General features: G+C 45.4%; 1 protein-coding gene across 7 annotated transcripts in view; it reads left to right on the forward strand.

Moving 5' to 3' along the window:
* Positions 1-25,758, forward strand: part of LOC110830707 (tyrosine-protein phosphatase non-receptor type 13) — a 162,667-nt gene that overhangs the window by 11,808 nt on the left and 125,101 nt on the right. The window contains exon 1 of one of the 7 annotated variants that reach the window (XM_087344040.1): positions 22,261-24,332. The exons of the other annotated variants lie outside the window; for them this stretch is intronic. The gene's annotated coding sequence lies outside the window, so the exon portion shown is untranslated. Of the gene's footprint in view, positions 1-22,260; positions 24,333-25,758 lie in introns of those variants that run through there. 7 annotated transcript variants of the gene reach the window in all.

The raw sequence follows: 25,758 nt of genomic DNA on the forward strand, positions 1-25,758 counted from the left end.
ACATCCCCAAAAGGTCACCCTCAAGCATTCTAGTTGTAGTTAATGTCTTGAGGTTGTGTAATATTGATCATAAGAATAAAAATAGCAGGTGGCGTGTTTTTGATTCTGTTGACGTCGACCTCTTGCCTGTCCATAAGACATTTTAAAGGGGGGGGGGGGGGAGTACATGATGTTTGGGCGAAGGCGGTACTTTAGGTTACAAATAAACGAGCGTGTTAGGGCGAGAGGAGTTCTTATCTTTGCCTACCGTCGGGACGTCGATACGTGTATCCAAATCGAGCTGTGTCGAGCGTCGGGACGCCTAACGACGCGATGCTGGCAGACCGACGATGAGACTAGTGACACCCAAACAAACACAACTTAACCAAACCTAACCCACATAACACGAGTCTGTAAAACCGACACGTATCGTCGAAACGTTTACACAATGATCCGAATGAAGTAATGTCGAGTCTCGGGATGCCAGACAGTTCTAAGTCCGTTTCAGTGGTAAGAACAAATGCCGTTTTCCTTTGGCCCAAAGGGGTTGTATCTTGAGAACATGTCGTCCAAGCCTCCTATAAAAAGGGCTTATGTTTTTCTTGCACTCGCCCGAATGGGCACCGGTGTCCAGCAGTCACACCCTGAAATCTGCCCTCTAAAGTCTGAATACCTCTAGTCTCATCGCGTTCTCGTCGGTTTCCCCAAATTCAGGGCATACTCCTGCGTTGGCACGTTCGTTCGTTTACTAGCTAGGCCGTCGTTATCTCTCCGTCTCACTTGACGCACGCAAACTTTGCAGCTGAATTAGAGCCGGCGAATAAATTGAAAACTGGATTAATCATTAAATATCTCGAATGTTCAGCTTCCAAGAAAGGACAATTTATCTCACTCACACGAAAACAGTCGTTTCACCGTTTATGGTTTTGAGATCTTGCTTTTGAAGAAATAATCTTTGCGTAGGTAACTCTTCTGTCTTTAAGTTGAGGGTTCAGTGCGCTGCTGTGTCGAAGGAACTCCCCAAGTAAAATGAAGTTAAGTTGGTGGTGTGTTTGTTTTACAGTTGTGTTTTTATTTAGCCAATCGACGGGAACATTCTTCTTGATGGTTCTCAGCCTCAGGTAGGCGTACATGCCATGATTTTCGTAGCGGCTGCACGGATTCCTGACTACTCCTCTCCGACAGCTGAGAAACCTCGGAGGACTTTCTGAAAGGGGATGTGGGGAATAATGTAACACGAGTATGGTTTTGGCCAATAGTTGTCTCGTGCTCCAAATTTCTGTTCTAACTACATGCGATAGAGTTCTTCAGAAACTCAGAGCTTGAAGCTAGCCCAGAAATTTCCCGTATTTTGTGAAACGCCAGGGCTCATTCCCGTGTTCGCTATCCTGGGCCATGGAATGGACTAGATTAAGAGTGACGTAGGTCGAGTAACGCAATGATAATAAGTGATGAGCGTGAATGGAGGTGGTCGTGATCTGGTTCGAGGCACTGTCATAGAATTTCCCTCCAGATAGGGAGGAAACCGTGAAGACCCTCGAGTCAGGATACTGGTGTCTGGGTCCCGACTTCAACCCGGAGCCTCCCGTATGGCAGGAAGCACTGCAGCATTTTCAACGGACCCTGAGACTGATAATAATCGAACCTCTATTTCGTTTATTTGGCGAAATACTGTATTGGTAATCCCCACCCTCACCCCGCGCAGTTCCTGTTGTGTACTGCGTGCTTCTGTTGAAATCTGCAGGGTCATTTGTCGGTGCCAGGGCGAAGGATTGCTGCCTTCATAGCTGTCACCTGTGACTTAGCAGAACTGTCGGTTTAGCGTAGACATTTTTTTGGAACATCAGCAAACTTGATCTGTGAGAATTATCTGAACTTTGCGAATGTGCGCCCCTTTACCCTGGTACTGGCGTCTTGCCCGTCCTTGGCGTCTCCGCTCCACAGGAGTCGCTTTGTCTCAACGGCCTGGCTTATGCGACCGAATAACATTTGCCATGCGGCGTTCACTGCGTTTTCACACTGTGCGTGCGTGCGCAAGGGAAACGTTATTTTTGACGGTAGTACAGTGCGCCCCGAACCTCCTTCCCACCCTTCCGGTTCTACCCCCTTAAATAAATCGATATTAACGGTGCGGACAGCATACGCCTTGTTCTTCGGGACCTGAAATGCGCCACGCGAACAGCGAGTTCACTTCATGTTTGCGCCACGAGGTGGCAGCCCCCACACCGCGGCTGTTGTTTTGGCGGTTCTTTAAACCGAATGCGAAGCGACGTAAACAGCTGGAACGTCAAAGTATTGTTCTCGTGTCTCATCCATTCCGTAGTTTCCATCACAAGATACTTCGTGGAAATATTTGCCGACATGTGTAGCCGCGCGGTCTGAGGCATCGTGCTTCAGACCGGCGATACGGAATGCGCGCTGGTTCGAGTCTCAGGGAAAGAAATTTCCTATGAGATTTATGGGACCGGTGCCAACCCAGCATCGTGAGGAAATTGGGGAGCTACAATGAGTAGCGTAATCCGGTCATGAAAACTAGCAATGGCTGGGGGTTCGTCGTGCTGACCACACGTCACTCTATATCTGGTTGGATGATCGTTCACCTCTGCTTAGGCATGTGAACGTGAGGCCAGCAGCCAGCTAGTCGGCTCTGGCTCTCAGAGGGTTCTTACGCCACGGATTTAATTTTTAATTTGCCGACATGTAGACCTACCATTTGGCTTGTTACAGTTAGGGGCATTGGTGCTTCTTATAGGCGTGTTTAATGCAGCACCAACAAGTATCTTGTCCAAAGCAGTCGTGTGGATTTTGGGGTGACAGTGCTATTTTTAACAGGAAGAAAGGTAAATGCGAAACTCTAAGAATGGAGGAGATTCAGCCATTCCCGTCTTGAGTCATTGCCTTTGTGAACAGCGGTTTTCCTATTTCTCAGAAGATGCTTCTGTCTCTGTTTTGTTGTGCGTTCCTTTGTGCCAGGATTAATTACGTGACTGGCAGTCGGCAGCAGCACCATCGTGCCTGCTTCCAACTTCATGTTTCATGCGTTTCTTTCCATATCAGAGCCTTTGTTCTTATTTGCGTCTGCTGCTAATTCTGTCTAGGCCTACCTTCTACATTAACTTTTTATTTCTCTTCAGTATTAAAGTGCTCGTGAGATTCGCTTCAAGATGTTAAGGCAAATATTTCAGTATCTTTTACGTGGTTTGGGGTTTATGTGGTTCGCCTGAATGAACCGGCCGTGTATCCCCAGCAAGAATTTGTTTTGAGCAGACAGTATGGAATTTTTTGAGTGCTAGGAAAGGGTTTTTGTTTTGTTGACGTGTAATGATACAAAATAAGGTTTGGGAATATCAGAGGACGCTTTCTTCTAATCCCGAAAGTTTGACGTCAATCTTCGTACAGAACGCCACGCATGTTGGCATTTACTTACCCTATTTAGGCACATTTGGAGTTTCTGCAGTGAAATTAATGTTTTATTAAAGTGGAGTTTTTTTGTTATGATTAACATGAAGTCTGAGTAAGACGCAGCATTAGTCTGATAGTCAAATGAATTTGACAACGCTTAAATAGAGCAGCGCAGTATTTCTATTCGTTCGGATACTAGCTCTCAGTCAGTACGGTGGATGACTACGGACTGGATGACTGGGGTTCGATCCCCGACAGGGGCAGACGCTCTTTCCTCTTGCCTCCACGTCTAGATTCGTCGATGTTTGAGATGCGAGGTAAGCAATACCCCCACCCTTCCTCCTGTGGCCCACGTGGGTCTACAGCTCACATTGCCCTGCAATCTAGCGGAGGCTACCAAAAGTTAGCGCCCGTTGTTGTTGTTTTTTATTTCTTAGAAGCCGCGAACTTTTACTGCCAGGTCTTTATTTTAGTAATTTGAAAGAAATAAAGATATCCAATAAGTAAGCGACCGTTTAAGTTTCCCAAAAGTCAATGATATTTATTCATTTGTTTATAGAGATTATCTATCTTGTTTTGTTTGTTTCTGCAATTTGTTGTGTGTTTTAGTCACAACTTAACGTCATCTCTTGTAGGTGAGCAGTGGCGTGTTTAGGTTTTTAAAAAATGCATTTTCCAGACTAAAATCATTCTCGATGGACAATGTCAGTCATCACTTTTTGTGACGTTGTTGAGCGCAGATAGTGTTTAATGAAGACGGCTGTCTTCTGGGTTGTGGCGCCGCTGTCTCACCGCCCCGACGTTAGAGGCGACAAGTAAACGGCGCTTCTTCCAAGAAGACAGCGATTGTCTACTGCAGGGGTTCTCACCCTTTTTCGTTGTCGTACCACTAATTCTAATTTAACACATTAAATGTACCACTAACCAAATGCGTTCAGGGAAAACTTATTTATGTTAATGTTATCTTTTGATTTTCTTGCTTAGTTCGCTTACTACCAGTGGTACGCGTACCATAGGTTGAGAAACGCTGGTCTAGGTTATTGTGAAGAGCACGGGCCCTAGAAGTGACCCTTGAGAAACTGCATGTTTTGTTGTTCCGCAGTTTGAGAAAAATCCTAAGTGTTTTCGGTGAATTTATTTTATTCCTTATTCTTCTTTGTTGTTGGATAGGAGCTGAACAATTTTTCGGCCGTTCGTTGAACGCCATAGAGATGTAACCTAGTTTACAACATTACATGATTTTCACACTCAAGAGCTTTTTGATAAGTCACAGAATATTCCTCCAACATGCGTTTTTTAACGTTCTTAGATTGAAAGCGGCATCTTCAGCGGATGCACTTTCCCTGAAGCCACATTGTTCTGTGACCAGTGCGTTGTTACGACGCATGTGATGTCCGGAGCCTTCTCAAGTACTTAAGAATTTGGCATGTGATATTGCCATATTAGTTTTGTCACCCTTTTGTACAGCGGCATTAACACTGACAAATGTTGGCTAATGGGCGATTAATTGCGGCTGTGACCAGTCCCGCTTGGTGCGTCGTGTCGCCTGCGTAGGCGTGGGGAAGAATTATTTCGTTGTGAATCTTTTCAGGTCTGAGGGACTGATCCGCGATGGCCGAAGAATCAGAATAAGTAGCAGTAATTCGTTGAAATCCGGGAGGGACAGAATGTGTTTATTTTCTGACGTCTTCGATGAAGGTTACTTAAAGAGTGAACGCATTTGGGCACTTGGTTGTTGTCCCTCATTGGGGGATCCATACAAGAAGACAAAGAACGCGCGGATATCCGTGCCTGCACTGCCGCTGTGTTTATCATCATATGTGAGCCGCGTCATCAGTTTTCCAGTCCACCCATCGCTGCTTCTTCGTACTTAAAGCTGCACCCACCCGCGGGCACCGGAGCATCCCACTTGCTCGTCGTTGTCCTCGTTCTTTCTAATCCCATCTATCGCCCGTCACACCAACCGCTCGCCATAAGCCCTGGCGAGGGCGGTCGGTGGCTGTCTGCGGTGTATGGGGATGTCAACAGCTTGATTATCTATCTTCCGGCGCTCCAGCTTTGTCACGTGAGCGCCAGAAACTGAGCGCAATTATGCGACTTAATTGAAATGCATTGTCTTTCGCAAAGTTCGGATTGAGCTGATGCTGATGAACGAAGACGGACTGGCTCACGCTTGAAGTTCCCGACTGGAAGCTTCTGATGTAGATAACTGCTGTGAGTTTGGTCCAAAAACTATCTGAATGGAAGAAAACAGAAATCGCTGAATGCAAGGCTCGATCTGTCAACCACTTCAGAGACGGAGTCTGAGACAAATGTGTCAGGAAGATGTGACTGGATTGAACTGGCTCGGGATAGGATCCAGTGTTGCGTCTTATTCGTTACAGCGCTCGTCATTCAAGCTCCATAAACGGGATAGGCTTGTTTCTTGACCAAATATGCGTCAGGGAAGAATGTACTGCAGGACTGATGTTTACAATAGATTTTCAGGCTCTATATAGCTCAGCCGCGAAGGTTTAAGGCCCTGAAAGTCTGTGCCATTGCCGTGTTGAACTTTAGTCAAAATTGTTTTGTAGCATCGTGTTCTTATAATTTTGTTGCACCGTCACGTTTACACAGATTAACCCGTGCGATCTTTAAATTCGATGATGCTTTAACTGCTTCGTCACGGCAACGGTTGTAGTGATTCAAGCATAACACACAGTCGTATAAACATTATTCAGTGAGGTCTGAAATCTGCCAACTGTGGGAACGATTATTATGTCCTGTTTGATAGTGTCAGTAGTTTAATGATAAATTTCGAACCCAAAATCAGCACCATCAGTCTCGTTCTAGAATCAGACGTTTTTTTATAACGAACAGGTGGACTGGAGAGTTGCAATCTAGAAGATTTTCGCTTTGGAGTGACGTTTCATTGCTGCATATTTTTTCCTTATTTGCTGCAAAAATTGTTAACCCAAAAGGAATGGTTTCTAAGTGAGGAATGATGGACCACAGCTCTGTCTTTATTTGTTCATTCATAATCAGCACGTGCAGAAATTTAGTCGCTGCAGCTGATTTATTTTATGATGTTGACGGCGGTCATCGTGGAAATACGTAATGTTCTTGTGCCCTTTTTACCGTTTCTTGCATTCGTCTCTCGGTTAGCCGTGGTAGAGCGGCAACTTCTTCGCCACTGCTGTGCAGCGGTTAGTCTACACCGGTACGGCAGGCTGTTTGAATGTGTTTAGAGCGGTGACGCGGACACGGAATGTCTTCCACTCCACCACGGAGAAGGTACGTCGTGGGCTGAAGTTCGCTACATCTACGCATCAAATTGCAAATTTTAGGATTTCACCCGGTCGGGATCGAGCCCGAAGTTCGTCTTCGAATATATCGCCCGCATCCCGACGTAAGCCCGACTTCCTTTTGTTTCAACCCGAATTAAGCCCGACCTATTTACAATCTGCCCCGAGTATCGTTATCATTAAAACACGATTCTTTTAATGCGTAAATTTGAGTAATCCTCAAATGGATTATTTATCGACGCTGTAACAACGTTTGAGGTTACTTTAGCGTTTGAGGACGTACTGGATGGCAAGGTCGTAAGGCGAACTATTTCTGGGACGGGGCAACCGCGAAAACCAATTGACTGGGATTTGTTTCTGAAGCCCGCCTGTGACCCGGGGCTTAAGACGAGCGAAAACACGAATAAACCTTCTCTTCGCGAAAGGCAAATAATGGTCGAAGATAGTCCAAAATGTTCAAAACGTTTGACCGCAGACATTTTGACCAGGCCCGAACATTGTTTGTTCTGCCAGTCCTTGGCACGTGCTGACCTAGACTGCTACTACTTACTACTAGCAGGAAATTAACAGTATTGCTGTTTACGTGGGTTGTGTGTAGTTTACGTCGTCTGTAAGTTATTCGAACGCAGACCACGCGTTCTGACGGCATTTCCACTAAAACGTCTGTTGAAATAGTGTTTACCAGAAGTTAATGAGCCGGATTGGACGTCCAGACCGGCTGTGGGGTCCACCCAGCCTCCTCTCCAATGAGTGCCGGGGGTAAAGCGCGGCCGGGGTGTGAATCTGACCACTGGCCCTCTAGTCTAGTGACGCAGTTAAGGATAAGCAAGAATTATATACTCCTCTCCCTCGCCAAACGCCTACATGGCGTATAGTGGGACAGCTTTACTTTATTGTCTTTACCAGAAGTTCAGTATGCTTCCCTGTGGGGTTAATGTCTGGAACGGGGAGTGGCCTGGCAGTCTGTTGATTGACTGCTAATCTAGCCGTGTTTACACGAGCCACACTGCAAACATGGCTTAAACACGTGTAAACAAATCCGTAGCGCGTACGTGTATTAGCTGCTGCAATCGACGTTCGGCCTGCCTGATGGCCACCGGAGACCAGGCAGTGCGTTCTGATGACTTTCGAGGCGGCCTCTTGAGCGCTCTGCCGTGTGGAGTGAGACTGCGTGTTTGTTTAACTCTGAAAGCAATTTAGTTTTATGAAATTTTAACCATTTCAGGTGTCGGTGAATGTGATCGGAAGTTAACCTCTTTCAAATACTCTGCCGATGTTTGCTTTAACAGCTGCTCGATGTCAGGATGTTACTGTATTGGACACCGTCAACAGGAAGGAAATTTATGTATGTGCACTGGCCTGAGGCCTGATCAAAGAGAGGGAAAATGTACGACAAACCTTCGGCTGCTATATTAAAAAGTCGTGCGTGTCTGCTGGCTTTTTTGTGTTTGGTCGAGCAAACGTGAGCTAGGTGGCAGGGTGGTAGCGGGTCTTTGGACAGCCTTTCGAAAGCTCAAGAATATTAGCGATTTTATCGACTCTGAGCAAGTGTTGTGGTAGGACAATATTTTTTGATCACTGTTATTTTTATTTCTGAGGTGAATGGGGCCACCGTGTTCTGCTTGTCGCCGCTTTCTTTCGTATTTTTCCCCTCCTCTCAGTTCCGGACACTTCCACGGTGTGCATGGTCGAGCCTCTTCCCAGAAACCGACGTTTATAAACGACTCGAGGCGGACGTTGCGGTGGAGTATTTTTAACGTGTGCTGTGACGAGAGTGGGGAGGATTTAGTACTTCACTGCGGCTTGCACGTTTTTCTGTTGTTTTGCACAAAACATCAATCTTGATGTTCATTTATTGCAGAAAACTATTCTTTTGCAAGCAGAGGCGTATTATTGCAATCTGATCAGTATGGAGCGGAATTTTAGGTGCTGAAATTAGAAACTATTTATTTTTAGGTGTTTTGAAACTGAGAAAATGCTCCGAAGAGTTGGAAATATTTTCTCAGAAACGTGCCCGTGATTACACAGAGTGCTTTCCAAAAGTCGTCGGTTTCCGAAGCGGAAAGCGAAGCGCTGTTGCAGTCATTGGGTACGAGCCTGCGCGCCGCGGGTCGCCAAGAAGGGGGGGGGGGAATAAGGAAAAGTTTGGCAAACCCCCCCCCCCCCCCCCCCAGCGGCCGAGTTAAACTTTCACAGTGGTTTGGAGTTCCGGGTGGACGTCTACGTGGTACGTTAAACATCAATGGAACACCATTCCTATGTAGCTGATTTATTTCTTACGTTAAAGTAATTCCATATAATCTACACGTCTGTGCTTCTTTCGTGTATTCTGAAGACGAAAGTATTGCTCTTGTAGAGACATCGCTGGGGAAGTTGTGGATTTTGCGTGTGTGTTTTTATTTTCCCCAAGACAAGGCATTGGGATGTCCAAAATACTTGCGCAGTGTCACTTTTCTGACAAACAATTCTATCTGAGAGACGAGTCCGGGGGAAATTACAGATTTTTCTGTGTCAAAAGTGGTCTCGAAAAAGCAGGTGCATTGTAAAAATAATATTTAATATCATTTCACGTTTTATTAATTTCGATTCAAACAAATGAGCGGTGCTGAAAAGAGGAACGGAGTTTTCGATTCCCCGGTGGAGTTTCAACGGGTAACGCTAGTGCTTGACATCAGACGACGTCTCTATAATTTTTGCTGTACTCTTGTCTTCAGGAAATACTAGTAGGCTATTGTAATCGCACCTGAGTTCATGCCTTAACACGAATAGACCGGATTGTACGTTTGCCCCTTTACCTTCATTTAGTGCTGAGGTTGCGTCTCCGTTGTGCTGTACCCGCGCGTCTCGTACGTGCTTCACTTAAGTACGGGCGAAACTTTGCGATGTCTGCTAATCGTAGTTCCAGACCTACCTTCGACCCTTTTCAGTAATCAAGCTTTTCCTTCACATCTGTTCTGCGTCCGGCTATTTATATAATGCCGTAATTGCCCTCTGTTTTAGAATCAATTATTTCTTTGTGTAAACAGTATTAGGAGTAAACAGGATCGGGTTGATTTTATCGTATTAATCGCCAATTCCAATTATACAACTGAATATAACCTTCTGCATATTTGCTTTTTCGTTTGTATCTGATCGCGCGAATATTACTGATCCCTAGTCACTTACGTTTCGTTCCGTGTTTTTCTTTTGGCCAATGCAGATGTGTGATAATCTCCAAAAAGTGATAAGCCATTTCTGTCTTTTGCCGTTACAAGTCTTAGAACCTGTGCTTATGATGCTACATGAAACATCTTTGTCCTTTACACGGGTAGTAGGCGTATATCCAGTGGGCTGATGTTCTTGTCAAGTTCCAAGAAATTTCATGGGTCTAGAGCTGGGGTTCTCAGTTTTACCGAACCTTGTGCCATGTTTACCCCGGCTTAACGACTCGCGGGCCGCAAGGTTACACACGAGGAAAATCTATCGAAACGTCCTGGCGTTTAAATTAAAACTCCTACTGCTTTGCTATTGAAAGCAGCCTCAGATATTACTTAATTCCTTTTCTTAACAAAATGAGTCCCTAGTGAAACAATTGACACTGCTTTGGCGTGAGTATTCTTTCGGTGTCACTCCAGGCGCCCCTTAAGTAAAACACGCCCTAGGCTGACGTCGTTCACCAAAACTGATCACTTGGTGACACTGACGACGGTAAGAGAACGTGTTTTCTGATGTCGGGAATCTTGTTTCCGTTCTGCGGACTGGCACAGTTTCTTTGCAACAAAAGAATACGAACTTGATATTGCTTTTCTACTGTACTATCTCCATCGTTCTATACGTTGAAATGATGCCACGCTGTGCCCTCTCGAAGGCTAATCCCAGTGTCTGTCAAGACACCAGCGGTGACGTAAATAAACTGGATGGTCACTGGAGTGAAGCGGTGCTGTCACTCAACCGGGAGGGACGGTATCAGAGCTTTCCCGGACCCTCCCGACGATCTAAAGCCGAAGACAAGAACACATTCAAGTCCACGGTTGTGCCGCTACGTCTACCCTTTATATCCTTGTGCGTTCCTGCAAGAGCCAGCCGGTTTGCTACGCCGTTTACTTCTGAAGAACGCGTATTTATGAAGTACCTGTAAAATCGACAACCATGATAATAGAATTCTTCTTTGATGCCAGAAACTTTCACTGCTTACATATTGTCCATAGAACGGATGCTAATAAACATAATTGCGGAGATGAAGTTTAACAGACGTTTCAGAGGTCCTTGCTGCCCCCAGACGACACGCCGTTACAACACAGAAGACAGCCATTTAAGTTAAGACGGTGTTTGTTTAATGAAGAAATTAAATGATTTTCTGTTAGCCGATGAGAGACATTCTGTGATCTGTGTGTGTGTGTGTTTTTTTTCTGGTCGTATTAATTTCACTTATTCTGCAATCTCTGTTTCGGACTGTAGTCTGTTACCAGTCGTCGATGTTCAGGGTCTGCAGTCCATAAGCGGGAATTTCTAGAATCTGCCAGGCCGTTTCCAGCTCAGCTGCCATTTGGCCTTATTTATGGCATCCAGCCCACGGGGAGGAAAGCTGCTACTTTGGATCATCCCTTGTTACTTGGTGTTTTATTGTTAGATTAGCAACCAGTTGCTGTGGTGCGTGTCTGCAGACATTCGCCGTGTCGTCCTGAGAACGAGTGGGCGTAGGAAGGGGGCCCTGGCAAAATTGCAATTAGAAGAATAGGCCCGTCACAGGAGTTTCAGTGCCTTTAGTCTCGTTGTTTCCCTTTCATACCTTTTTGTGACCTGGAACTACACTCTGTCTCACTAGAGGCGGATGGGGGAGGGGAGACCTCCCCCGCCTGCATGAGAGAACAAGGCTTTCAATTCACTAACTCAGCGTCATTGAAGAAATTGGATTTCAGTCGGAAGTTCAGTATATTAAGTGCTGGAAGGGAATTAAAATCCACGAATAATGTAGGCGGTGCTGCAAGTAATTTAAATTGATGTTAAAGCCATTATTTAGCAGAGATGTGTAAGAGCAATCGAGCTGCTTTTGTTATAAGTAAAGTAAATAAAAAAAAAAGTAAAAAGTTATCCCACTATACGCCAAGTAGGCGCTTCAGGGGAGATTGAGTGGTCTACGCAGCGCAAGACTTGCGGTGAAGACTGTCCGTATGAACTTGCGATTACGTATATCGGACGATGTAAAACAATAGCGCACGTTCGAAGATGGCCGCCTTCTGGGTTGTAACGCCTTGTAGTCGGGTACAAGTTTACGGACGTTTCAAAGGTCCTTGCTGCTTCCATCATCGCCCTGATGAGGTCTTCAGCCCAACTGATCCCCCCCCCCCCTTCCCCAAGTCGCAGAGACCATCAGCCAAAGCCATCCAACCGAAATTCTTCTGGCAAAGGACAAGTTGTCTGATGGGATAACCTCACTCCAGCAGCAATAGCCCCTAGTTCGAACAGTCAAGACGAGCATCCTGTTAGCGTAAGCTCGGCCCCGTTTTAGTATTAAGGCTCTTTACCATTTCCAGCAGTGCACTTGGTACGCAAGCTTGGTGTAACGTCGCGACGCTATCAGCCGCGACGCCATCACAGTATCACAGATGCGCGTCTCAAACAGTTGGGATAACATTGAGAGCAGATTTGAGAAATCGACGCCCGGCGTCGCGACGCCACCCATCGCGACGCCTTCAAATAACGCCAAATTCACATCAGATGTCTCCAGATAACAGCGAGTCCTCAATTAGAAAACCGATGCCGAGCGTCGTGACGCCATCACATGACGTATTACGGTGGGCACGATGCTATATAATCGACGCCGATCAGAGGGACGAAACACGTCGTGGGCGAGAATTGGATACCGTTCAATGTACACGGTCTAACCTAACCTAACCTAACTTAAACTAACCTAACCTAACTTAACCTAACCAAACCTAAACAAACCCAACCTAACCTAATCTAACTTAACCTAACCTAACCTAACTTAAACTAACCAAACATAACCTAACCTAACCTAACCTTGGCGCATCCTAAATCCTGCGCAATGCTTGGCTTGCATCCAATAAGACTAGGAACAATTATAGTGGATAAACGCTTCGAAATACGCCAAACTTGCCGGAGATAAGTCCACATAAGACACCATATGAAAGTGAAAAACCGACGCCGAGCGTCGCGACGCCATTATCCACGACACCATCACAGTACCTCAGTAGAGCTACTTAAACAGTTGGATATCATTGGGAGCGACTTTAAGAAATCGACGCTCGGCGTCGCGACGCCAACCATCGCGACTTCTTGAAATGACGCCACATTTACATCTGAGAAGTCTCTAGATTGGATATTGGACTAGAACGCCGAGCGTCGCGACGCCATTAAAGTATCACAGATGTGCGTCTCAAACAGTTGGGATAACATTGAGAGCGGATTTGAGGAATCGACGCCCGGCGTCGCGACGCCACCCATCGCGACCCCTTCAAATAACGCCAAATTCACATCAGATGTCTCGAGATAACAGCAATTCCTCATTTAGAAAACCGACGCCGAGCGTCGTGACATCACATGACGCGAAAAATAGCGTCAAACCCGTTGAATTACGGTGAGCACGATGCTATATAATCGACGCCGATCAGAGGGACTAAACACGTCGTGGGCGAGAATTGGATACCGTTCAATATACACGGTCTAACGTAACTTAACTTAAAATAACCTAGCCTAACTTAACCTAACCTAACCTAACCTAACCTAACCAAACCCAACCTAACTTAATCTAACGTAACCAAACATAACATAACCTAACCTAACCTAACCTTGGCGCATCCTAAAGCCTCCGCAATGCTTGGCTTGCATCCAATAAGACTAGGAACAATGACACTGAATAAACGCTAAGCGCTGCGACGCTGATCATGGCGACGGCTTCGAAATACGCCAAACGTGCCGGAGATAAGTCCACAGAAGACACCATATTAAAGTGAAAAACCGACGCCGAGCGTCGCGACGCCATCACAGTACCTCAGGAGAGCGATATAAACAGTTTGGATATCATTGGGAGCGACTTTAAGAAATCGACGCTCGGCGTCGCGACGCCAACCATCGCGACGGCTTCAAAAGACGCCACATTTACATCTGAGAAGTCTCTAGATTAAAGTGATATTTAACTAGAAAACCGACGCCGAGCGTCGCGACGCTATCAGCCGCGCCGCCATCACAGTATCACAGATGTGCGTCTCAAACACTTGGGATAACATTGAGAGCGGATTTGAGAAATCGACGCCCGGCGTCGCGACGCCTTCAAATAACGCCAAATTCACATCAGATGTCTCCAGATAACAGCGAGTCCTCAATTAGAAAACCGACGCCGAGCGACCGACGATGTCTTGTGAAAGACTCCGCTCGTAGTCAGTGTTTTGGTACTTGGTTGGTTCCGCAGACATCAGGTTCCTGATGGTGAGGACGAGACGGTTCTCGAAACGTCGATACTTTGCGTCCACCTCACCTCATTGATTAACTTTTTTACTCCACCACGATTCGATCCCATGATCACCTTTGTACGAGTCTAGTACGCTGCCACAGAACTAATTCTCATTGCACTGCATTCTTATGGATTTATGCTATTGAAATACCGCGTGTTCGTGGTCCTGTTTATCGCACGCGTGTACTTCGTTCTCTTCATCGCAAATTGCACGAGCAGCTGCCTAAACGTAATACAAAAATACACGCGTAAGCAGAAGTAAGCCTCTTGTGCGCCTTGCTGTTTGACGTTGCTGGTTGCGACTCTGGAGACTGACGGAGCTTAATTGTACTGCCAGTGAAATCCTGGAAGTTGATTCGTTGTTAACTTAGCACAGCCGTTCAGAAGCGCACAGGGGATTTTTCTTCCAAATTACTGAAACATTTTAGACAGCCAAATTGAGTCAGTGAATCAACGTACGCATTCGGATTTCGTTGATTAGTGCGTGATTTTTGCGTGTTATTGAATGTGCTTTATAAATAACGGGGTAAAAGAGAAACATGTGGTCTATTTATGTATTCCCGAAGTCTGCCTGTTGAGCCCAGAGTTGAACAAAGATAATGTTTGTATGTTATGCCGTATTGAGGCCTTAACCATGGAGTGTGTAAATTTAATTGTGCAGTTAAACTTAAGTCACACGTTTTCAAATTCTGATATATCGACTCACATTTTAAATTATCTTTTCATTGGGCATATTTTGGTACGAAGCTTGAAATAGCGCTATAAACAGTGGCAAAATCGATTTTGTGTTTTTTATAGATCGTGTTTTAATAACATTTTCAAAGAAGTGTTTGGCGTTTGTGAAGACATGTTCTACGTACACGAATTATAGAATTTCAAGTACAATTTGCCTTTGAGAAATCTTGTGCCCTTTCAAGGGAGCAGCTGCACGTGAAGAAAATGCCCCTCTCTGCATAATGACCGTTTCATATAAATACAATATCGCAGTTCCTCTTTCAATCGGCTTTAGACACGCTTGACTTGCCTTGAAAGCGGTTCATTTAGGGTTCAGATGCTGGGACGTAATTCAGTTTTGGTGCGCGTCATTGCTTTCGGGATTGGCGGAAGATAGCAAATCCTTTTAAAAAGAGAAATTAAATTTTAAGATGTGATGACAGTGTGTGTGTGTGTGTGTGTGTGTGTGTGTGTGTGTGTGTCTCCCTCTGCAACGTCGCGCCTACGTCACCTTCTGAGTGGGTTATGGTGGGCGGGTTTCAGTAAAAAACGATGGAAGGCTGCGGGGGACGGAGTGGAATCTGAAGAGGCAGGGCGAATTTATCCTCGCCACTTTGATTCGATAATTCACTTTTGTCGTATGCCCCGAGGATGTCACTGCTGGGAACGAGAGGCGTCGGTGAAAGGGGATGTCTGCAAAAATCGAAATTTATTGTGAGCGGAAGCGAACGAGATGGAAGATAAAAGGAGGAAATGTCTGTCGTCAGAGCAGGGTGTCATGGTGTCTGCACGCCGAACTAAGCAACAAACGCACGCCACGCCTTCGTTTTTGTATTTACACATTTACACGCCTGTCGGCCGTGTGGTAGTGTCATCTGCAGGATGCTGTGTCCTGCCACTTCCATATTCTCAGAATGTGACGCGTCTTCACGTTCGTTTTCGGCATTGTGAAATCGCGTCTCCACATTTGCTGGATGGGCTTAGGGTTAGTGGTCTCTTGTAGTGTGAGCGGTGTCACGTGACTCCTGAAGGGCTTGTGGACGAACCATCTCATCTGAGCGGTGCCGAAGACACGTGATGCGACGTTCTCCACACGCTTTGCGAACAGACTGCTCTTCAGATCCACATTCGCTTAAAGATGTTGATGGCGTGATGCTGTTTCATTGGCTGTAGCATGTAACTTATAGTTCAGAAACTCTGTTCTTCGTGTAATTGCTTTCGTCCCGCAACGTACGGACAATCATGCGTCTTAATATAGAGATATCTAAAAGTCACGTTATCCACAAAAGTAGTCACTGATGGTTGCAAATTTAATACAATTCGATCGAATTAATACACACAACATGGCTGCAATTATACAAGAGCCCACGCAGGTCGCGTCATGTTGTAACCCGCTAGCACCAGTCCGTCGGTAGTCTTTGAACAGCAGAAGTACAAGGGCGTCTTTTTAAAAAGTGCAACGACTGTTCATTGTCGAACGCCGCCTGGCACCTCGTTCTTACTTGACTCTTGCCAGAATGAGTTTTGAAATGCGTTTCCCGATTCTCCTGTGGCAAACAAGTCGACAATATCGCGACTGGTGAAGCATTTCCGTGGCACGGGAAGTCTTTGACGGGTTGCATCGAACATGAGGAAAAGAGTGAATTTCTTCGTCGCTGAACGCGGTGGACATTTGCAGCACTTAACTTTGCTTCGTTAACTGAAGTTACCCGAAAGAGATACTTAAGGTTTGTAATTGATTAATTAATGTGCGTCCGCCGCGAATGAACCTGCAATCTTTCGCGTTAGTTCCCTCCACGTAGGCCTAGCGACCACGTCGCCTTCGCAAAGCTTCAGTGTCCAGCAGCACGTACTTTAATATCTGAAGAATATGAGACTTTTGGATTTCCGTTCTACGACATTTGCAGTTCATTTATTTATTTATTATTAGCTGCATTTACAGCCATAATGCCGATTACAGATGCAGAACAAAGGAAGAAGAAATATTATGAATCTAACAAAATAATAACAATCCAATTATAAAGAAAGTTTTTTTCCCTACAAAGGCAACTTTGGAGTGGCAAGGAAACATTTAATTCAAAATAAATTGCAGGGAAACCGGTTTCGTTTCTGAAGAGGTCAGTATCTTTGTAGTAATAATTCGATTAAATCAAGTTCTGTTCTGTTAAAAAATGAGAAGATAGCATGCTAAACAAATCCAGATAAGGAACATACTAAATTAGTTGATACGAATTATAGAGGACTGACAAAGTTTATAATTGTAGATCATCGCATTAGTTTCTCTTGAGAAGGAAATTTCTCTGGTTTTACTAATATTGCGTTTCATGAAGTTAGCTGTGCAGCAACTTTGTACAGAATCATTGTCAGATTGAAGTTGATTGCAGTCGTTAGGAGATTTAATAACACGGAAGATTTTGATATCAGTGAAGACAAGATATCTACAGGATGATTAATTACATAAGTCATCAAGGTTAAAGCACTGCTAAGATCAAAATATATGGCACCAGATTGATCCTGGGAGCCAAGTAATGGGGCAATACAATCTAGGTAAGTTGCCAGATTGGTTATGGTGGATTTAGAGTTTGAGAAACCACGCTGACAAGGATTTCATTTCGTATAACGCTCTGGTGTTTTTGTTATTTTATGTAGGCCAGTGAGAAATGCACTAAGACGTGTTTTGACGCAAGTAATGTTTGGCTCGCTGCCTGGCAAATAACACAATCTCTAACTTACTGTAGCCGCCGAAGTTAGGATTGCATTTCTCTAGCTACAGTTGATGTTACCGTCGGAGATCTCTTTGCCCTGCGACGCGTGTTTAATTCTCCGGGCTTCCGTTCAAGAAGAGCGTTTGAGGGTGCCGCTAGAGTTGTGGCTCACAGCCAGTTTCAAAGTTTCAGACGTGTGATTGTGGGACACCACGTGTTGCCCGTTTGAGACGTTGGCGAGGTGCGTTCCTCGACGGCACTCCAGTGTTACCTTTCCTTGACCGCGAACTGAAGCGAATTAGTGGCAGTCCCTCGCTTCGCAACGAAGGTTAACTTTCTGATCCTCGCTTGTCGCAGGCGTGTGGTGGGTATCGCGAGCCACCACGTGTCACCGTCACGCATTGCGAACTGCCTACATCGGAAAGAACCAGAGCTGGTGAAACTGGTCAAATGTGTAATTCAAATAGAATGTGGCCACAAATAATGCTTCCTTTAAGTTGTTTTTGCACGAACTCTGACGTCGTCGCTGTGTTGCGTGTCAGCTGCAGGGCTTCGTGAGGTAAGAACAGGAAATCTCGCGGTGCAGACGCGGCTTTTGACATGATGTGCGCCGTGTATTCTACGGACATGTCACAGATGACTCGTGAGTTACTGTCGTGGTGATTCGCCTTTCCTTGCGTTGTAAGTAGTCCGCGTTTTTTTTTCTTTTAAAGGCGTATTTGTTGCCTCTGTATTTTTGTAAAAGTGGCGAATATTTAGCGAATTGCATCCCACCTTGCTGGAAGAAGTGGCGGAGGCCACGGCACTAGTGACGCTGGTCCATATCGGCCTAGGACTGCACCCGGATGCTTCCTGAAGGAATTCCGTCGCTCCAGGGAAGCTGTCTCGTGCATGTGCGCTATGTTCAGTTCATTCTGCCCCTCGTTTCCTGCAGCCCGATGACACGAATCACGAATTATCGTCTTCTATGGACGTCGTTCTCACTGCCGCCCGCCTCTTTCGCCATTCCTCGAGAACGGAATTGCACGAAGCTCCTCCATTTCTCTGGTGTCCAGGAAGGAAACAGGAAGAGGCATTTATTCTGCTCACGAAAATGGAACGCAAACATTTTTTTCCCCAATGGCATGCGACCCAGTTTTGAATTCTTGCACTTTCCTCTGGGAATAAGGCGGCCGCAGCGTGAAGCTGAGCAGTCACCTCTATCCACTGCGAAGGTTAAGAATACTAGGAGCCGTACCTCCATGTTCCCGTACATCTTCTTAGCGTGACGCTCGTTTTCCGAGATCTAAATGTATTTGACAATTGGTCAGGAAGTATGTTCAGCCATGCTGTAACACCTCATCTGTCTGTACTGCTGTTTATTTGTGTGATTCCTCGTCATTTGTCACTCGTCCCAGAAATGCTGATCAGCTGTTAATTTTGTACGTGAGCCTGTAATAGACGTTTACCTGCGCGTACTGTGGGATTTGAGAATCTCACGGCGTTGGCTCGAAGATGGCCGTCTTCTGGGTTGTAGCGCAGTGTAGGCTGGTACAAGTCTGCCAACGTTTCAGACGTCCTTGTTGCCTCCATCATCAGGGCGATGACTCATCTCACTGCACCGTATGCGGTTAGATTTCGGGGCTCGTGCGCAGATGTTCATAGGACCGAACCTTGTATATGTCACAGGATGTTAGTATTATTATATTTTAGAATAACTTATAAGGTCTATGTATACGACATGTGCCCGTTACATTTGTCAGATTTAACATCCCAATGCTTGCTCGAGATAAAAGCATTGTGGTGTTATATCATAAATTCTATTTTTTATTTAGTGTTTAAGTGGTAATGGGGAATACGTAGTCTACGATACGATGCTACCAAACTACGCCGCTGTTGCATATCACATGTGAATCTAGGTCCCTAACATTAATTACTCTGAACGATTTGGCGGCCTGCGATAATTAGAATAGGCTATATATCTGAATGATGGTACTATGTAAGTGTAAATGTAAATGGCAGTCGATGTGGAGATTGAGCTCCCACGTGCTGTTTTGACGCTGTGGCGAAGATAAAAGCACCTGCCATTATCGGGAACACAACCTTGGCTGTAAAACACTTTACTAGTCGTGTTATTCGAAGAAAGTGTACTTAAACTCAAAATTTCTTTAGTATTTTGTACAGCCTGTAGAGGATTAAAGTCTCTGTCTGAGTCAATATATTTATATTATTAGCAACGTAGAATTTAACTCTGGGCAACATGTTTCATCTTCTCAGGAACATCTTCAGGCCCTCGTAGACACATTTCTTATTCTGAAGCATAGTTGTACGTGACTTGTAATTGCCTAGAATTACGTATTACAGAAGTAAAAATTAAGTTAAGTATTACAAATTACGATCTTGCAGTTAATTGTAATAAAAAACATCGTTCTGGTTAAGCAGGTTTAAATAACTCAGAGTTACATGTATTGGCTAAGTAGTTTACATAAATGTGTGAAGACACAGGCGACACGACGACATTTCTCGTAAGGAAGGTCCTTTCTGTCCGTTCGCACGCAACTCTTGAAACTGACCAGCTGAGCGACTGTAAGTTTATCAAGAAGGGCTGCGTGGAATATCAGCAACGCAAGCTCTGGTCATGTGTACGAGGAGTGACATTTTTTAATAAGGACGAACGACGGGCGATGCCTCTGTGGTTTGCCCGTTTCTTGTGCTCAGTAAATGAACATGAGACGAGAGATAATAATTCGTGCGAATGCGTGCGTGTCTTTTGAAATGCCAGTCGCAAGCAGAATTGTCGCCTCGCGACTTGCGGACCCTGGGCAGGATATATAAAATCATTTTGAGTTATTTTAAAACATAAGGGAATTCATCGACAGAGTGAAACGAGTGCGTATTTAAGTGCCTTTTTGGTTCAGCTTTATATTGTGACTTTTGTTCATACGACTCGTGAGACAAGGTGGTAGACCGTTGAAAAGTTTGATGCCAGCTTTGAATGCACTTTCGAGAAAGCATGGGAGGAGGCAGTTGGTCTATGAAGCTGAAATGTTATAGGTTGCACGATTAGTTATAAATGTTGCAAATGTGTATTAAGCCTTTGCATTAGGTAAGCAGATACAGCGATGCAATTTCGAGTTGATCCAGGGATGAATTTATCTGAAACGCCAGTCTTTCCGAGTAAATCCTGTTTAATCTACGTGCACCGGCATATCCAAAAACGATTATGTTCGTCAAGAATTCTTTAATCAGGGGCTGTGCCTAAAGATAGTGGAACGGTCAGTGTTCTTAATTGCCTGTACTGGCTTTTGTTTGGTTCAAATCCCGTGTCTCAATGCGCGTGACCAAGAGAGGAACGCAGCCCAGGATTACTACTGTTTGAGTACAGCTGCACCTGATTCTGCAGTGAAGCAATGTTTAATCGAAATTTCCGAAGTTAATTTCCGCGCTCTTACTCGAGGGCACTCGCCGAATTGGGCAGTGCTTGAGACTGCTCGCTTCGTCGCAGTGTGGCTTCACTGCACAAAGGAATTAATCTGCGGAGTGGTCCTCTGTTGCAGGCCCAGACTTTCAGTGGCAACAGTAAAACTGTTTCTGCTCCGATGCTGATCAGATGTTGCGGGGACATACTCGTATGTCACTTCGTGTCGTTCTGAAGGTTGGCTCCAGAGGCCATGCACAACCAAACTGGCGACTTCGCATCATAACAGACCCCTCTGGAATGACATCAGTCTGCTGGTGCCGTGTTTTTTCTCTGACGTCTTCGATGGCGCGACACTTGTTCGTGTACGAGTTTCTCTTCAGTACGCCACACACAGAGAAGTGTGATGGGATTACAATGCGGGGGCCTTGTCGGCCAGAATTCACTAATGATACGAAAAGTTTCTACCGTACAGAGCGCGACGGAATGTTCTTTGAACGTGTAGAACAGTCTGCTGCAGTCGACGGGTGTCGGGATCGACTGAGGTACCCCCAGCATCTGATCACCATCGGTACATAATTTGTGGTCTTAAGCTCGGCGTCTGGGACCTCTGGTGAGAGGATCATTCTGTATTTTGCATACCTATCACGGAAGAAATTCAAATCACTGAAAGTGCCACTGTGCACTGAATGATTTGAAGAGGAATTTTGTCAGCAGTGATTGTGCTGAAAAATAAGGAACGGCGTTAGACGTGCCGCTGGTCATGCATGTGCGCATAGTAATGCAGCAGCCCCCCTCCCCCCTCTCCCCGGCTATAGTCATGGGTCAGTTTCTTGAAAATTTGATACGGGTTCTCTTGAGAGCGAAACAAGACCGAGAAATGATATTCACAACATGGGAATTTTCGACGTACACGTATGATAGATCTGTGCTACGTTGTTGAGGAACAGTTTTGAACGCATTTTGGCAGAGAATGCAAGTGGTCTCGTGTTGTCGTGTTACCCGTCTGTTTTCGGTGGACGAATGGGTTTCAGCGGTCGGAATGGGGTCACGGCGTGGGAAGGAAAGCTATTTCATGAACTGCCTGTTGATCCATCGGGAGTATTCTAGTTTATTTAAAGATTACGGCGAGGAGATTCCAACGAACATGCGTCACGACCTTGCCTGCGCCCACTCTTACTGCCGTCTGTGCAGTCCTGTCGTGCAGGGTGTCCTGCTCGCAAGGCGCACGCGCGACCCTCCTGGTTGTAACTCCCTTCTCTCTCCTGTTTGCTCGCCTAAAATACAGATCGATCCTTCTTCATGTGAGGGGGTTGCACGTTTTGTCTCGGTGTAGGAGGAACCGAACCGCGTGTTGTCGGCGGGCAGGCGGGCGGGCGATACGTGGGCTATGTCTGTTCGGCTGTGACCAAAGCCCGTTCCAGGTTCCGATGCTCCTACACAACACCTGGTGTTGCCATCCAGTGAGGGTGTGACGAGCTTCGCAAGTTTTCCCCGCCTGTTGCAATTACCTTGTCTCAGATCTTGTAAATCGTTTTCAGAACTGTCGACTTCATTCAGTGTTTGGTACAACGTTCGGAATCCTTCTTTCAAGAGAAGCCGTATTTCTAGTTTAAAAGAACGGTGGATCGTTAAACGTAGTTGAATGCGATGCGTATGAAAAGAGAAGCACTGGAACTAATGCGCAATGAAGTTGTTGGTTTTTGGTGTCTACTCGTGCTTATACACACAGCAGAGTGTAGAGTGTAGAGCAGAGCCGCCATCCGAACGCCGTCTTCGTCCGTTCGGGTCTCGTTCTCTTCCTCGTGCGTGAGAGCAGCAGCTACAGGTGTCACATAAGCCGTCTCTTCGTTCAGGCAACTTTTTTTTTCTAGAGGCGGAAGTTTCTATATGAATCGCATCTATTTTTGGATTCTAAGCAGGGATACATTTCGACAAGAATAAGGTACACTAACTAAAATATATTCGCTGTGAAAGTTGTATTCTGATGGTATTTGTGTCTCAGTATTGAAGTTTCAGTATGGAAAGTGAGTCGTTGTGCTGTTTGATATCCCCGTAAGTCCTCGACATATATTGTTAGTGCTTGTTACTGTGAGTGGGCATTCCCAAACAGGCCCGTGGTCCGAATCTGCTGATATCCTCATTTCAGCGTTTCAAACAAAATTTCGCTTTGATTTGTCTGCGAAGACAGTGATATCGCCTTTCTTCTTACGTATTGCCGCCAGCTTTCAACGTTGGCACGCCAACAAACGAGACAGACAACACTCTGTGGTTTCGTAGTTCTTGCCTTGTCTGTACTCGAAGCGAGTGAAAGTGGCTTTCTGACACTCGAAGGCGCAACTGACACGCAAGTTTGTTGCATATAATCGTCTAATTAGGACAGGCAGTATGCAGTTTATCCACCACAAGTGTCCCTAATAATGTGATTCACCTCTATACAAATAAGAAGTGACTTGGCGAACCACTTTGATATACGCATTTACATAAGCCGTTAATATTTACATAAACCCTACCTATTTATTTCAGTGGGACGCAGATGAGGTATTTGCATATGTGGTTTTTTGTGGTGAGAAATGATTTTAGTTCACACTTAATGTGTCAGGCAGAGTTGATCGGAGTTTTTAAGTGGACACAAAGTCTCAGGTTTTGTTTAAGTGCTTGTTTACAGGTGTTCGCGTATTATTTTCTCTGCTGTCAGTGGGCACCTGAAAACGCTGTTTATCTGTTTCTTGACAGTAACGTTGGTAGGCCTAATTTCCAATTCTAGACGTGTCGTAACAGATGACACTGAAGTATGTGCAGTTGTCCCTAACTTCTCTCGTGCAAAAGTCCAGCTCGTCGGTCAACCCACACTATACAACTGTAAAATTCTGCGTGTCGGGCGTCTTTCATATCACTGATGCACAATTTTGTGGTTACTGACCAGTGAGATCGTGTTTGCAAAGACTTTGTCCTGTTCCGTTCGGGAATCATAACGCCTCGCCGGGACGCGTAGATCGTTAGTAAAATCGGTCATGGGCCGGAGATGAATGAAAAAAGAAATCGGGAACTTTGAACGGAAAGCCGATGTTCCTCCTGTGTGTCCCTAACGACTCTCAGTGACGTGCTGCCGCAACGTCCGACTCAAGAGTGAACACTTCTCGTCTCTTCCGCCCTAGAGACTATGCAGCTTATGACGCTCAACTCGCTGCTCATGTTCGACGTGGTGTTCATCTTCTTCCTGTTCCTGGTTGCGGTGTCGTGCGTCGTGTACTATCTGCCGTCACAACGACACCCTGGAACAGACGCTGCTGACGCCGATCCCGTCAACTACGTGACCGCCCTCCCCAACAAGGCACAGCGCGATGCACCTGTTGATGACGTCTAGCTCCGGAATGCTTTGGCTACGCGTGCCACAGTCAGTGAGTTGTGCCAAATCATTCACATTTTTTATTGCTGGGAGCTAAACTGTAATGCATTCGGTTTGCTCACAAAATACTGAGGAATGTCTGTTTTCTGCTCGTCGCCAGTTTTTTAGCCGGACTTTAGAAATGTCTCACAATGGCAATGTTTCAAGTGAGGCGTTCTCTTAATTTCCTTAACTGATATAAGCTTGATGAAAAGTCACGCAAACCATTCCTGACGCTTGTTCTGTGTGTCAAAAATTAAATTACATTGAAACCAGAAAGATAACAGTGGCACATATGGCGTTGGATATGTCCACCGCGTTCAGTGATGCACGCATTCGCTATTTTCCTCACGCTTAAACTGTTTCTACCCTGCGCGCTTCCTGTGCCACGGAAATGCTTCACCAGTCGCGATATTGTCGACTTGTTTGCCACAGGAGAATCGGGAAACGCATTTCAAAACTCATTCTGGCAAGAGTCAAGTAAGAACGAGGTGCCAGGCGGCGTTCGACAATGAACACTCGTTGCACTTCTGGTGTTCAAAGACTACCGACGGACTGGCGCGAGCGGGTTACAATATGACGCGACCTGCGTGGGCTCTTGTACATTCACAGCGAAATTACGCTTTTATTAAACAAGTCGGACTGCACTGAATTGCAACAATCGGTGAATACTTTTGTGGATCGCGTGATTTTTCTATCACCCTGTAGATATGCCACTTTCATCTTATTTGATGAGGATTCTGATTTCCGGTGTCGAGTGCTGAACTAGACGCCTTTCCCCCATCTCTTTATTTCACTTTGCATTGTAATGCATAATTGTTAATTACGTTCGGAATTGCGTACGATTTTTTCTGTTACAATCCCACGTTAAACGCTGTTTTTGCTACTGCTGTTTCCATCGAAAAGGCCAAGGCTCACAGTTTTTGGCTCAAAATTTCTGTTTTGAGCGATCTTGACGAACGTTGATCAGCCGACTGAAAATCAGTGCGAAATATGAAAGTTGCGTGTACTCCAGCTTGTACGTACTTCTCGCAGGGATTTAAATATAAAGGATTAAAATTCTGTTCTCTCTGTTGTGTCCGAGACGAGGGTCATTGCAGGAGTTTTGACGTTTGTGGACGATGTCTGTCGCCTTCGTTGTCTTCTGCAAAACACGGCGTCTGCGAAGAAGAAAAGTCAGTAGGTTGTAACTTACTTCACTAATCTATATACGCCTAATGGCGGAAACGGGCCGATGTTTTGCAAATATTGTTTGATTCCAAAAGCGAGACGACTGGTAACGACCCCAAAATTAAAATATCTGACACTATTTAACCTCCTTTAGCACCAACACGTCTGTCACAGTTCTTCCTATACCAGTACAGTATTGTGGTTTGGAGATTTGGTAATTTCGGTTCACTGAACGCTGTTCCTGATTGCGGCTATGCGATTGATCATTG

The sequence above is a fragment of the Zootermopsis nevadensis genome, unplaced genomic scaffold (genome assembly GCF_977971745.1).
Source record: "Zootermopsis nevadensis isolate Lab colony 2312 unplaced genomic scaffold, Znev_1.0 Znev_ptg000007l, whole genome shotgun sequence".
Classification (NCBI taxonomy): Eukaryota; Metazoa; Arthropoda; class Insecta; order Blattodea; family Termopsidae; genus Zootermopsis; species Zootermopsis nevadensis.